The sequence below is a fragment of the Apis mellifera genome, linkage group LG9 (genome assembly GCF_003254395.2).
Source record: "Apis mellifera strain DH4 linkage group LG9, Amel_HAv3.1, whole genome shotgun sequence".
Classification (NCBI taxonomy): Eukaryota; Metazoa; Arthropoda; class Insecta; order Hymenoptera; family Apidae; genus Apis; species Apis mellifera.
Genome location: NC_037646.1, coordinates 4,074,678 through 4,090,674, shown reverse-complemented (window position 1 = coordinate 4,090,674; position 15,997 = coordinate 4,074,678). Strand labels below are relative to the sequence as shown.

Below are 15,997 nucleotides of genomic sequence, written 5' to 3'. Positions count from 1 at the left end.
AATGGTTGGTATTTTTATATGCATCCGAATCCCGGTAACGTGAAATTTAGCTCACTTTAAAATTCAATTCTGACATGAAACGAAATATATACGCGATATTTCTTTTTTCCCCTCTCTCTCTTTCTCTTTCTCTCTCTTCTTTTTTAATTATATATGATTATCGCAATTTTTATCAATAAATATGTATCGCGATTTATATAAATTTAAAAAGTAATATAACGTGGTTATTGAGAAGAATGATATATAAAATTATTAGAGTGGTATTGGAAGCGCAGATCAGCTCGAATTTGTCTCGTCATTTAAAATTTTAAGTAAGATACGGAATATTCTTCAAGTTTTTATGCATACCTATTACCTACGAGTACCGTGTTCAATATTTAGTAAAATGTCACTGCCATGCTTTTGCGTCGACCTTCCTCGATTGAATCTAGTTGATTTCCTTCGAAATTGAAATTTATCAATTTATCGTTTTATTGAATCGATATGTCGAATATGCAAGTTGTTGCGATTCAATAGAAATGATAAAGTGTAAAAATTCAATATGAGAATATTATATCTAATAAAAGTTTGTTGTTTCCATATTTTTATTTGAAAAAAAAAAATATTTGAAACTTACAAGAGGTTTATATAATATGTATTTTAAGATTGTTATTTCGGAATACAATAATATTTGTAGGAATAATTATATGGTTTTCATAAAACTGAGACAAATTATGCCTTTAAAATGAAAAACAATGCATAAAAGACAATACCACAAAGTGAAAAAGTAAATTTGTGAATATCTTTAATAATAAAGTGAGAAAGTTTTGACTCTAAAATAACATTTCAATAATATGCTTTGTTAAAATACAATGAATGATACGCGACTGCTAAATAATAGAAAAGAGGTGTAATTTATATGCGAGAAGAGAATGAAGAAATGTTTAAAATGCAAAGACTAATTCTTTGAACAATTATTATGAAACAAATATCTTTGTATTTATTGAGTTGAAATATATTTCAATTTTTAATGACATTTATAATTATAATTTATATTATTCTTTATATCTTTATTTTTTAATGTTGTTTAAATAAAAATCCACAATTGTGTACACAATATATTTAATAATCATAATTGATTCTAAACTATATATTTTCATTATATAATATTAAAATTATATTTCATATACAAAAATATATTAACACATCATTGAAATATAAATAAAGTAAAATTTAACTAAAAATTGCAATTAATTCTTAATTTGTTAAAAGATTTATTTAATTCCATAAAATCATCCCCAATAATAATAACTTTTTAATTTTATTTTCAAAGATATTATGCTTCAGTTATCATGTTTTCAATACAAATCACATTAAATTTAATTAGTTTTCATATCGATAATACGATATTAACTGTTCCTAGTTACACATTTGCATTACAATTTAAGTGCAATGCATAGGTAAGTACTCAATATCAAATCCATATCGGTGCAAAGGTTTGGTCGGTAAATGTACACCCTTGATATCAAACGGGTAATCGTGAACCAACCATGTATTTTCGCGGAGGGCGTTCATTTCTCTTTTCTGTAGGGTAGCAGAATAGAGCTTCCACTGTTTACCGGCTGATGGCGCAGTGACTAATAGAAATTCCCTAGAATCTCTTTACCATCGAGTTTTCTCCTAGCACCATCTAGTTATATATTAGAAATAGTTATTTATCCATGGTTCTTAGAATATTGATATTAAAATTTTTCTAATATTTTATAAATTATATTTTTCTAGATTGAATATGCAATGACATTATTATCATGATATTTAGTTATTTATGTTAATTATCTGATAACAAAGTTAATAGTGAAAGAATGAAATTAAAAAATTCTAAAATAATTAAGCATTAAAACTGCTGCAAATAGAATTTATTCGAATTATTTAATTATAAATCAAAATGATAATGTGATTTTCATCTCGTCAAACATTCAATTTTAATTAAAATCATATTTTTATGGATGTTCTGTAAAATGTTAAATATTTCAAAATAAATATACAAAGTTGTCAATATTATAAACGATAGAAAAGTAAAAAAAAAAGAAAGAAAGAAAAGAAAAATAACTAAACAAAGTTAGAATTTTTTCATTTTTTTAAAGACAAAAAATTTTGTAGATTTAATTCTTTAAGAAGAGATCTTTTTCATTTTCGAAATGATCTAAAAATAGTTTATCTCATCTTCCAATTTATCTCAAAGTAATGAAACATTTTTACTATATTTTAAAATTATACTTCTTCTTTTAAAAAAATACTAAAAATTTATGTAAAATATAATTGTTGAGAGAATTGTTAGTCTTTTAAAAATTATTTTAAATTATATAATAAACATAAAAATATTATTACATACTTCTAATAATTAGAAATTGCTCGTCGAATTTAATTTAGTGTGAACTAACTTTAGAGAGGACTTTATTTTTAATAAACTTGCACGAAAATGCGACTGAGTGTGACTTTTCATATGTATGAAAGTTTCTACGAGAGTTTATAAAAACGAGAATTCGAAGGACTAGTTTTATAAAGTTTAAACGTGAAGTTAGTTAGGAAAACATTTAACAAATTATTCGATTTGATGTACATTTTTATCTCATTTTAAAGTAACAAAGTGAAATTTCATTTCAAGAGACAAAAGATAACAATATAAATAATTTAAAATGACTTGTTTTCATAGTCATTTAAGGATTTTTATTATTGCATTTTAAGATATTTTAATAATTGATTTTTTTAAATCTATTTTTTTATTTTAGAAAATTCAAGAGAAATTTAATGCAAATTAACGAACTTTCTCCGCTAAATTTTACGAGCAGAATTCTTTTTGACACAGATAAAATGTAAAATACAGATTTCTGTTTCATAATTTTTACACTTTTAGTCAAATATAATTATCAACTGACTGTCATATTCATATCGCAAAATTCACTTATAAAACTTTCATTATTAAATTTGTTAGACAAGTATTATTCACGAGAATTTATTCATGAAACTTATGATTTGTGAAATTTTACTTTTCACGTAATATTTTTCCATTTTTGCAAATTTAGTACGTTTAAATACATTTTACCTATGTACATATAACTTTTTTTTATTACTTCATATTATAATACTTTTAATACGAATATCTCTCACATAATATAAACTTCAACTTTCCATTTTAATCGCCGACTATTCGCAAAACATCTCATCAAATATAATACAATCTTGGACCATGGAAAAGAACAATTGCCAGCAGCAAGTTGAGAACCAGCGGTTTAAAGGAAGCGCAGGAACGATTATGTGGAACGACGACAATCAGAGGAAGGCTTGACAAACTAAATACGAGAAGGGTGTAAGCACAACACGCGATTCCTCGCGTTTTATAATGCCACGTTTATTTCCATTCCTAGGGCGGTGAGAACGAAACGAGGTTGACGACGCACAATTTCTCTGAGACGCTGTTCTCCCTCTCGTCAACGGACCATTCAGTTAACTTTATTCGTTACTCGAAATCGCGAGTACAAATTAAAATGCCAACGGGTCGTTAGTTTCTTAAGATAAATAGGTCCCCCTTGAACAAAAATACCGGGCTAGAAATGGCGTACATATGCTCGAGAGACGTAATGATGAGATTGTGCTCGTGTTGAAAATATTTACTTAATGAGTTCGTTCTTGTGTCTTGAAATTTTATATGTCAATTTCCTTTTTTTTTTTTTTTTTTCGTATAGGAATACTTGTAATAATAAATTTATCAATTAAGAACCACTGATTTATATTGATTCAGTTTTCCATGAATCTTATAAGTGTATATAATTTAATGATTCATTAAATAAGATACTTTTGACTTTTTCTTTATTATTTTGTATAATTTTTCTTGTTGAATCTATAAAGAAATAATAATTCCTATATATTAAATACGACATGTGTTGTAAAAAATAGAATAAGAATATTACTATTATCAAATATAAAATAAACAATAAAATATATAAAGTTAATAATATTATCTTAAATAATAACGCATGTGAAATTTAATTCAAAAAAAGGCAGTAAAAAATTCCAGTGATACTCGACAAGATGCAGATTTAAGAAACAAAGAAAATTATTTCTACAATAATTTTTGCTACAATTTTTGAAGGAACCGTATGATTCAACAATTTTCTAAATTGCGAAATTACAAGCTCCGGTTGTCGCGAAATTCCTTCGTACACTGTGACCTAATTTGCTTTTCTCAGCGTGTCACCATAACTGTACCCGTTGTAAGTGAAACCTTGACACGGCCTCGAATGGATACCAGAGAGTATCCTCTCTCGAATTTAAACACACACGGACATATCGAAAACACGGGAATGCTTTCATCAAAGAGCCATGCTCAATTTGTAACGTTAATTGAGAGCAACGATCATGCCAAAGTTTGATAAGAATCGGTTAAACTTTGAGAGAATATTCGATTTGTTTCGAGGCTTTGGGGAAACTTTGTAAGTTGCGTGGATTAGATAATGCTTATAATCAAGATAAAGTCGGTGGAAGTTATAATTAATGTGACAAATGTGATTGCAATGTAAGAACTTTGCGAAAGAATAAATAAATTATTATCTGAATTTTTCTCATCATCTGATTTTTTAATTTTTTATTCTCAAATAAATTCTTATTCAAACAAATTTATCCCATATTGATTCGAATAATCGTTTCTATTGTACAATTATATTACAATCAATGGAAAAATTAAATTATGGACGTATGGATTTTATGATTGAAATGATATAAATTACAATTGTTAATTTTAATTTTTAAAATATATAATTTAAATTCAAAAATATTAAGATGAATCCTGAATTCTTCGGAAGAAAATTTTATCGTGTTATCTAAGTGTAACGAGAAACGTGCACTGTTTGAAACAGGAGATGTTAATACGTAAGTGCACACTGTAATTAAAGAAATTAGAAGAGTACGAAGGTCGAGGATATCTTCTAGATGCACACGACTCGGTGCATGTAATTTGAAGCTCTTCATTTCCTCAAAATCTCATACCTTCGGCTACGTGCACATTTAAATAAAATTGTGTCCGTAAATTAAGTGCCGTGTCAGCGATTCGTGACATTTTCCCTCGGTACTCATTTGCTCGCAACGGAGAAACGGTGAAAATTAATCGTAACGAGGCTTTATTAATATAAATTCATAAAAACCGAAGTGACGAATGAAGAAATTTCTTTTTTTTTTTTATCAATTTTACCAAATCATAAATAAAAAATATTTCTTCCTCGAAATATATATATATATATATATTAATTTTATAATTTTAAATCAATTAACTTAATAGAATATTCAATTATAATTCAATATTAATTTAACTTTTATTTGCATCTAAAAGAAATTTACGAATTACAACTATTTCCTGCTAATATCAATTATTGACTAATTATTAAATAAGCTCTTGATATTTTTGAACAAGTGTGTATAATTTATGAGAAACAGAGATCAATTTGTGTAAAGAATTAATATAAAATGTAACATATTCTTTCTACTATTCCATTCTATTCTAAACTTTGTAATATTTATCATAATATTAAAAAAAAATCACTATTATGTATTCAAATCCTTTATTTCCAATTACACATGGTCTAACACGAAAATTTTCCGCAAGGGAGAAGTAAATGTTCATTCTGATTGTTCCGATGGGAATGATTATCTACCAACTTGTCATTCAAATGAACTATACTTAAATTTCTGAATTAATTAGATTAAAATTTTCGCCTTTGTGCATCACTTTAACGATTAACTTGAAAGAACTTCAGCACATGGCTGGATTTTACAACTTCCTCCTCTGAGAACTCATTTCCAAGATATTGCGCGAAATTGTCATTGGCATAATCATGCGTTTCTTTCAACGAGCCCACTTTATCATAATTCCTTAAGATTCCAAAAAATAGACGAAGAAATTTGAATTTTTTAATCAGAATTAGCATTTTATTTTATTATTTTCCTAGAAAAATGGAAGAATTTAACGAAATGGAAAAGTTTATAATAAATTTTCAACTTATCAATATTCTATCTAATAATTATTTATTTAATATTATTAATAATATTCTTAAATTATTGATTATTTGATAACTTTGATTTAAACATATTTTTGTACAATCATTATACTTAATTATTTCTAATTCTGCATTCGAAGAATTCCAAATAATAATGATTAAACACGATTGTTAATTCGATCAAATGACAAAGGTGCTCGCTAATCGATACATCCGTGTACTTTGCATTCAACAGTATGATTTACAAATGACGATTTCATATTAATCCGCATTGTATCAATGTACCTATGTAAATGTAAGTCAGGGAAAACGGATTAGCTCATCACCACAGCACAAATGTAATTAATCACTGAATTTTCATTACCGATTTTAGGGATAGCTATGACGTAATTGTGCAGAAACGGCGAACGAGCATATTTGACTTGGCACAAGTACGCGAAACAATCAGATATAGATAGGATTTCCTATCTATATCGTGCCATTAACCATGCTCTAATTAAAAGTACATTCATAATATTGTTACATAGGATATTATAATATGAATTTGTAATTAGAAGTGTATAAAAAATGTATGTTATTCATTTATGCATTTCTTTATCCGTTTAAATTATTTATTGACTTTTATTAATTGATTTCAGGAAAAATGTTAATAATTATGCATTATATATATAAATAAGAATTTTTGCATATAAAAATTTTTATTCAATTTCATTATTAATCAAAAGTTCCAAATATTTTAAAATTAAAATATTGATCTGCTTATTTATTGCTACTCATAATATTTGGTTATCTAATCGAATTAAATATTTTTTTAAATTTGATTTTAAAATTTACAAAGTAAGGTAAATTCGATGAATTATTCGTTTCGTGATTGATATCCTTCAACACAAGAATTATGTGACGATCTTATACTCCAGAGAGATGCATACTAAAATACAATTCTAGGAAATCCTCACCTAACCACCGCTTTCATACAAATGTATCCTTTGAGCTTCACTGTCCCTATAGGCCATTTAATCGTAAAACCAGTCCTGCTGATGAAGCTTTACTGATGAGCTCACCATTAGTGTTGCACGAAATGCATTTTTTTTTCAATTACAATAATTACAATGATAAATAATATTTGTTACAATCTTTTCTAAATAAGTATTTCCTATTTCATACCTATTGATTAAAATTTATTAATTTAAAATCCCCAAGAATTAATATTCTACAATAATATTTATGAGTATTTAGAATCAAAATTTTTTAATTATCCTATGATTTTTTTTTTTGCCAATCGACACTTCTTTTATTTAACATTATTAAAATAAGTAGAAAGTATCAAAAATTAAATATAATAAAATAAAATAAAAATTAAAACCAGCACTACAATAGATTACAATTACATGTAAGGATTCTTTGTACCTTTTTTTCAGGAAATTTCTTTATTTTTTACTCGATTTCTTTTGTGTAAAGTGCTATATAAAAACCAAAAGAACATTCCCCGTAGTGTATTCACGTGCAGAGTATATTTTGTTTTTATCGTTTCCCATCATTGCTATTACTAGGGAATAAAAATAAAGCGAAGTTGTTATCGAAACGTTGAAAAGAACAATTCACAGGGGATAAATAATGCCTTGTAAATTTCACTGAATAATAGCACTGCAATACAGGAAATTACGATCGTGAAGAAACATTTGATAGCAATAAGAAATTGATCAACAATGGCAGGCAGATTAATCAATGATGGCACAAGTATAAAATGATATTTTTGTTAGAAAAATTACAACAAAACGTGATGATTTATCTAATAATTTTTTAATGTGGAATAATTTTTGTACTTGTAAAAATATTGTATAACGATGTCAAATTATATATTAATCAAAAAATTAAATAATATAATTTCTATATTAAATTATTAATGATATACTTGTGAGCATTTGGAATTATTAAAAATTTGTCAAATATAAGTACAATTTAAATAATATACGTATAAACGAACTGATAATTGAAAAACATAAAAATTGGAAGATTGGAAAATATACTATTAATCAATATTTGCTACGCCAAAGTAAGTAGAATTAACACACAATGTTCAGACACCATTTAATCAAGTCGAAATATTTAACCATATATAAAAACAAATTTTAATAATTGTTTTTTTAATTTTGTATGAAGAAATATTGCTCATCGACAGCAATAGCATATCTTCAGTATAATTTAACCAATTTAAAACAGTGCGATTTAAATTAAAAATTCTTAAATCATTAAACAATTCCATTCCAAAAGAAAATACTCTATTTCGTCAATTTTAAATAAAATAAAATAGTTCTTTAAGTAGTAGTTTTAATAAAATAGTTAAAGTTGCAACATTGATCAGACATTGATCAGAGTTACAATTAGAAAACTTGACAAATTTGAAACTTGCGAGGTATTCGAAAATCCGATGGTACGTCACAGCATAGCACGAAAAGTTTTAAGCCAGAATCGAAGCGCGACACGTGGATTCCATTAGGCAGGAAAGGGTTAAGGAAGCATTGTTAACGTGCCATTAACCGTGTCGTAAAGCATTCGGTGGCGGCGAAGTGACGCTCGGCCAACATGAAATATTTAATTGATCCTTTCGAGGTCACAGGACCGAAACGGGCTACCGAGTCAATTCGTAGGCTCTTTGATATAGCGTTGCGATGAAATAGGTCAGCTGGCTCTGGTCTTGCCATCCGGCTAACAAAGGCATAGCGACCAGTGTGATTTCTGTCGTTTCGTGGCGAGTTCTGTGCAAACGTTTACGAACGCATTCTCGTTAACCGATTCTCTCTCTTTCTCTCTCTCTCTCTCTCTCTCTTCCCCTACCTCGTCTTTGCTTTTTTTTTCTTTTTTATTTTTTTATTTTTTTATTTTTTTTTTCCTCTCTCGTTACGTTGCCAATAGAGGTGCAGAGGCATCCTCTTTGTGATCGAACGCTAACGAATTCGTATTAGAATCGCAAACTTTGATTCGTTCGCCTTTTGTTTTATTCTTGCACGATGGTTATGTTCGGAAACAGTAATTTGTAGAGAAAAAGAAAGGAAAAGAAATTGAATTGGAAGGAACGTGTCTTTATTAGAATTGCAAATTTTGATATTTGTGTAAAACAAATTTTGTCATCAATTATTTGTTTCATCTTATTTTATTATATTAATTCTCAAAATTTGATAATTGATTGTCTGAAGATGACAATTCATGAGTTTTTAAAAAATATTAAAAGAGGATAATCTAACTTTAAGTTTCTAAATGATTCTAAATTTTCTTTAAAAACAATCTAATAAAACAGATTTCTATTTAATATCTTTTTATAATTAATATTTTAAATTTTAAAATTTTAAAAATTTATATATCCTATTATTTTATATAAAAAATTTTAATTGCAGTATATCAATAATTAATTTATCAACAAAATCTATCTAAAGAAATCGTTATTTACAAAACATGTGTGTATAATAATTAATGGAATTTAAATTGATAATCGATAAAATCACAATTTTTTAGTATAATATCTATAAAATTCAAAATTATTTATTATAATACTTTTACGTGTGATTTCATAAATATTCATCAAATATTTTAATGAATTCATTTCAATGAAATTATGTAGCATATTATTATACAGCATATTATTTAATATTGTTATTATGGATATTGAATTTATAATCTCTAACTAAACTCGCCTGAAAATCACGATACAATGACACGTATAAAAGGGACGTCTCACGATACATCAATTGTAATTAATTGTAATGATATATGTAAATGTAACTCGGAATATTTATAGTGAAATTCAAGAATTAATCAAAAATTTATATGATTATATATTTATATGATACAAATTTCAAATCCTCATTATCTTATACAAATTAGCACAGATTCCAATCCTTTCTAATTTATCTCATTGTCGAGTATAATAATTGCATCACACGTCTCAACGATTTTCAAATCTGTTGTTCCGTGAAAATTTTACACGAACTACGAATAAAGACGTTCCAAGCTCCCTTCAATTTCCGTGCAGAAATCAGATACGCATTTCATCCTCTTGAGCTAATCCGCGATTCGACTTATATAACTTCGAGAAATTTATTCCGAGCTTTCATTGTTTTACTCGGGAATTAGAAGAAAACTTATAAAATTCGAAAGTTAAATTTTTCTTAATAAGGAACTACTTTTTCGATAAGATATAAATTAAAAATCGACAGAAATGCCAACATATAAATATTATCATTAATAGCAACATTTTCTATTAATTCTGTAGTTTATAATTAATAAGCTTAGAAAGTTGAGAAACATTTAATTTTCTTTTATAATTTATAATTTTAACTTTTTTGAAATATTTTTTTAATAATAAAGAGACTTTTTTAAAGATCGAGCTACGTTGTTAAGATGAAAGGGTTGTGACGTTGTTCCATAATCAGAGAAATAGCCTTGGACAGCCAATCGATTTTGGATAGACCGTACTGGTTACAATTTAATCCCTTCCATACAATTTCGATCTTTTTAAGTTCTTAACTCTGCACATATATAACAATGAAATGAATAATGCAACATATATACTGCACACATGTTCTCTGCTTGATATTTTATCAAAATTAAACGCTTTTCTTTTTTTAAGAATAAGCTGCATCGATTATAGCTCTATGTATTGTAGCTAAATATAGGAAATAAGAAATTAAAGTAATCTATATTTCTTTAGAAAATATTTTTAAAAATCTTTCTACTTCTACTCTATAATTTATAAAATTAAAAAATAAATATTATCCATGATGAATCATCTAAAATAATTAAAAATTCATGAATCCTGTATACAAGTACTGAATAAATTCCATTCACCTACGAAAACAAAATTACACTTCTTGCGAATAAAAATTTCCCAGATAAAATTCCTTAACCATCCCATTATCCTTCCATTTCATTTGTCTCGAAAATTATCATTATCAAAAACTACTATCAATTAACAATTAGCCTTCAATATATAAACAGTGAACGAACTCCACACGTATAATTCACCTACGAAACAAATTTACTACACTTTTCGCTTAATAAAACTCCCAGATAAACTCCTTAATTATCCCATTATGAACTCCTTCCATTCCATTCATTCGTTTCAAAAAATCGTCGTATAATTACCCCCCTAAGGGAGGATGCAAAGCGCAAACGGCGCATAATTTATACTGAATACAGTCCCAGCCACTGTTATTCACACTTCACGAGATCGCATCTCGAGCATCATCTCCATCTCTCCTCCCTCCCCTTCCCCTTCTCCTTTCTTTTTTTTTTCTTTTCCCCCAAAAAGATCGCGGTTACATTTGCAATTCACTCGACGTTGTAGAGGTGCTGGCAGATTGATAATTGATGACACGAATTCCGGTTGAAAGTAGGGCGGGCAAAGTGAGCGGGATAATTGAAGAACGGCGAAAAACTTTCCGGGAACCGGGAGGGAAAGATATAAAATTCGGCCGTAAGATTAATCCGTTAAAAGCACCGTGAACCAGGCTTGATCTCCACCACTTGCGGCGAGAAGTAAGTTCGGCTTTGTGCCAGAAAATGCACAGGGAAACGCTAGTTGTTCCTCTCCTCCCCCCCCTCCCTTTCCTAAAACTTGGATGCGGGTTTCCCTTCCATCCCCCTCCGTCCTCGATCGCCACCTCGATTCCCTCCTCCCTTTGACCTCCGCCAACCCCTCGATCCCTCGGTTCAAACATCTCCTCTCAACTTTTCGTGTATTTCACGATCTAGGAAACATTCGCGGTTTTCCAGGCTGGATATACCACTTTAGAGAATCTGTAGGAATTCGCGCGAGCGTAATGAGATTTTAGAGCATCGCTCTATCCCCGATCTAATATTTTAGCTCTAGCTCTTTTCATCTGTTTGGCTGTTATAGCTTTGAAAACACAACATTTAAATTAAATTCACTAGTAGTTTTCGTAGCGACATCGAGGAAATTTTTTAATTCGTTTAATTTTTTAGACGAAAAAAGAGGATGTATATATATGTGTGATTTGTTTAATTTATTTGATCAAAGGATTTGTTTAAATTCAATTCAGGATAAGTGATATATAATAAAAAGGTAGATGTAATATTAGAAATTAATTCATGTATCACAATGTTATTGATTGAATAAAATAATGTTTCAACTTTGACAAATTATGCATATTTAAATAATCCAACTGAAAAAAATGTTGAAAATCACTTGCTTTTATTTATTTATTATCTAAATTATCATTATAAGAAAATTATAAATTAATTATATCATTATCAAAAATTAAAGAAAAAACAAATACCTTAAAATTACAAATGAAATAAATTAAATTCCTGTAATTTCACAAAAGCTTCATATTTCGAAATGCAAATTTTAAAATACCTTCATCATACTTGCTCTGACGTTACAGCATATGCTTAACAAACGTGATTAATTATACCATCGTATATCAAAGAAATATAGGTTCCCGACAGTTACAGATTTCAACTTAAACCATGATAAATTTTCAAGGAAAATTTCAGAGGGCCTGATCATTCATTTCGAGTATTTCGAGTATTTCGGACAATTATTAAGAGGATATATTATACAATAAATTATTCATAAATTATTCCCGGTCGAGTTAAACTGCGACTGTTGGAAAAGCACTCGTGTCTAGATTGGAAAGCTCTCAGAACGTCGAATTCGTAAGTGTCGGTGGAAAGTTATCGTTTTCACTGTCCGGAAAATTGATTCCACTTTTTCTTCGAGGTGTCCAGACGTGTACAAGTCCCTCGATTTTAAGAGAGGGTGTTATATACACCGGAAACGAGAAGATATTGGAATGGAATAAGAAACACAAATAAAGGGGATTTAATCTTGTTACCCTCTTAGAATCGTTTTTAACCCAATTGCATTCTTCTATTATTGAAATATTCTTTAATAGAGAGGAGATAGAAAGAATAATTTTATAAACTATTTAAAGATGTTTGCAAAATTTATTTATCAAACGAAATTAAAACACGAGATTAAATAGAGGGCACAGTATAATGGATACTGGCTAATTATTTTCGTTAAGCAAATTCATCAATTATTTGTATGGTAATGACAATTTGCAAAATTGGAGAGTGTAATTACAATTGACCATGTTCAACGATATATTTTTATAATAAGTATAATAAAAGTTGTATGTGGATTTGAAATTATGAGAATTTATTCATTTGTGATAAAAATTGGCACTTAAGAATTTTTATTCCTTTTTTCAATTTAAAAATATTGTTTTTGTTCATGTTTGTACATGAATTTAATAAAAATAGAGATAAAAAATGTGATTTTGAATTTTAAAAAATTATATTAAAACTTTCATTAATATGAAAATTTCGTTAGTAAATTTATCTATATGGATTCAATTTAGTTGTATAAAATCCTTTTGAAATTTTATCCCAACAAATTATAATTTACTCTCATAATATATTGTAAACAATTCATGTTCCAAAACTTTAAACTAAAAATTAATGAATATATTGAGAACAGAAATAATCTTTTAACTTACTCCAAATAAAAAATCGAAAGCCTGCCAAAGAATTAATCTTACCAGAGTGTCAGAAATCGAGAATGCAGATTTGTGTAACTAGCTCCAATGTGTCGGCACATAAAGCATGGATGTTATGAGACAAGTTTGAAGAGTGAAATTACTGACGAAGAGTTTCAACTCGACGATATTACCTCGATCATGAATCATGACTGACGATATTTAAGCTACATTACTTGAAAAGGAATTTCTAAAATTCACTTATTCATCATTACACAAATGATTATTGTGAATTATTTACAGTTAATTCACAGCTTTGTGCAAGATTGATTATGAACAAATATATAATAAAACTGAATGACAATGAAATGAAATTAAATAAATAAATTCTAGTGACGACAAATTATTTAAGTAAAATTTACAATTGTCTTAAAATTAACGTTTATATAAGGGATACATTCGAGGAACATGAAATCGACATTAAATTTATAAGCTGTAAAAGAATAATGAAGATATTCTCATTTCTAAAAGTCTACAACCTCTCTATAAAATATTCTGGAAAAGAGAAGCCTATTCCGACTTAAATCTTCTTTTGTGAAGACCAAATACTAGAGTGAAAAGTGGGGATCGACCCTGAAACATCGATCCCTCTGCGAGCACTGGGTCAAGATCATTCTCTTCTCAGACGAGGAGAGATTCGAAATTTCACACAGAAATACTTCTTACATACTTGTAATACGATAAAGTAATAATAATAAACTTTAAATTATTTTTACTTGCTTACAACATATTATATAGAGACAACATATTATAAGAATTAGAAAACTAGATAATAAATTTAAAATCAGTTAACGTGTGACTAATTTCTTTTAAAATTTTAATTATATATTCCTTCGTTTGAAAAGTGTACAAAAATACAGCTTTAATAAGCGGAATATATAATACAAATTTTCGACAAAATAATTCCCAATTTCGAGTTAGATTAAATAGAAAATTGGAGTTTGAACTTTCTGCTATTTTTCTTGAACTTCAAAGGAGTTACAAACAGACGAGCAGGATGAGTTTACGGAACCCTTCGAAAGCAATTTACTATCTCTCAGCAATTCTTCAGTGTTTATTTCCTGTGCAGAGAACTACGTATCTTTTCGCGAAACTTATCACGAAAAATGGAAGTAGATTTTCAACCATCGATCCTTTCATCGCCGATAAAGGAAAATTCTTTTATTCATGAAAAATTTTATCTTTCATAAAGTAATCTTACTTTTTATTCGAAGATTTAATGCCGCATCAATATCGAGATTAGCAATGAAGTCCTTTATAGTGAAGTGATTTTGTCGTATAATAATTATAAAAAAGTATTTTATTATAAATTCATTTACTTTACTTTATTTAAAATTTTCAACTTTATCGAATAAAGATTTGATTTAATTTAAAGAAACTTGATAATATTTATTATATATATATCGTTATAAATTTTAATAATTAAATGAAAATCATTAATTAATCACTTATTATTTTTCTAAAAATTACAAATTTTCATTCATAATATTCACACAATAAAATTTTCACTTACGCCTCTAATAATTAAATATCTAATTTCTAGTTTTATTACAAATAGAATTCTCGAAATTTGAATCACTCGTTATCAGGAATTATAATTAATTCGTGGAATCAGGAGCTATGCGTTCAACTACGACGAGCGATTCGTCTAATTAAAACGAGACCATCAGGAGATGAGAATGTGCATACCTATTGCATCCAGTTTCCGTATCCACATATTGTTACCAACCCGTAAATAAAGCATAATGACATCCGGGGTGACGTGAGATTGGAACCTCTTGATCACCACGGCAAAGCGAAGCCTCGGGCGATCGACTTACAAGGACTACCGTGCAAAAATTCGTTACCGTGTACATTAGAATGCAAATACGTGGATAAAACGTGACCCATTTTTTTTTTAAGCCATCTCACAACTGAATGAAATTTTCATTTCGAATCATTTTTTGGAGACGAGTTTCGTGTAACTATCTCAGTCAGGACGAACGTATAATATATTTCAAGTTCTTTGGAATAATTATAGAGAAAGGGAGACAAAAAAGGGAAAATTTTTTGATGGAAGGGGAAGAAAGAAAGAAAAATCGAAACGTACTATTTGTTTTGAAGGAATACTCGAAGCATGAAGAATGAATATCGTATTGATATTGATAAATTGTTTACGTGATATGTATAAAATGTTATTTTTTGCATCATAGATAAATTAAAATATGGAAAACAAGATGCAATGAAAATAATAAAAATGTAGTGAGTAAAATGTGTTAGGAAAATATATGTCATGTTAAATTGTTAAATATTGATTTATATTTTAATGAAAAATAGTGGGAAGGAAAAGAATATTCGTGAAAATGTATAAACAGATTCTTATAATTTGCAATGTTTACGATGAAAGTAAGTCAAATAAATATTACACGTTTT

The 15,997-nt window shown here is 27.9% G+C and overlaps 1 protein-coding gene and 1 non-coding gene across 14 annotated transcripts in view; both read right to left on the bottom strand.

Annotated features, from left to right (window-relative positions):
* Positions 1 to 15,997, bottom strand: part of LOC411347 (peripheral plasma membrane protein CASK) — a 258,807-nt gene that overhangs the window by 61,631 nt on the left and 181,179 nt on the right. The window lies entirely within an intron of this gene.
* Positions 6,961 to 7,086, bottom strand: Mir3750 (microRNA 3750). Its single transcript, NR_039441.1, has one exon. It is a non-coding gene; the product is annotated as a microRNA 3750 (primary transcript).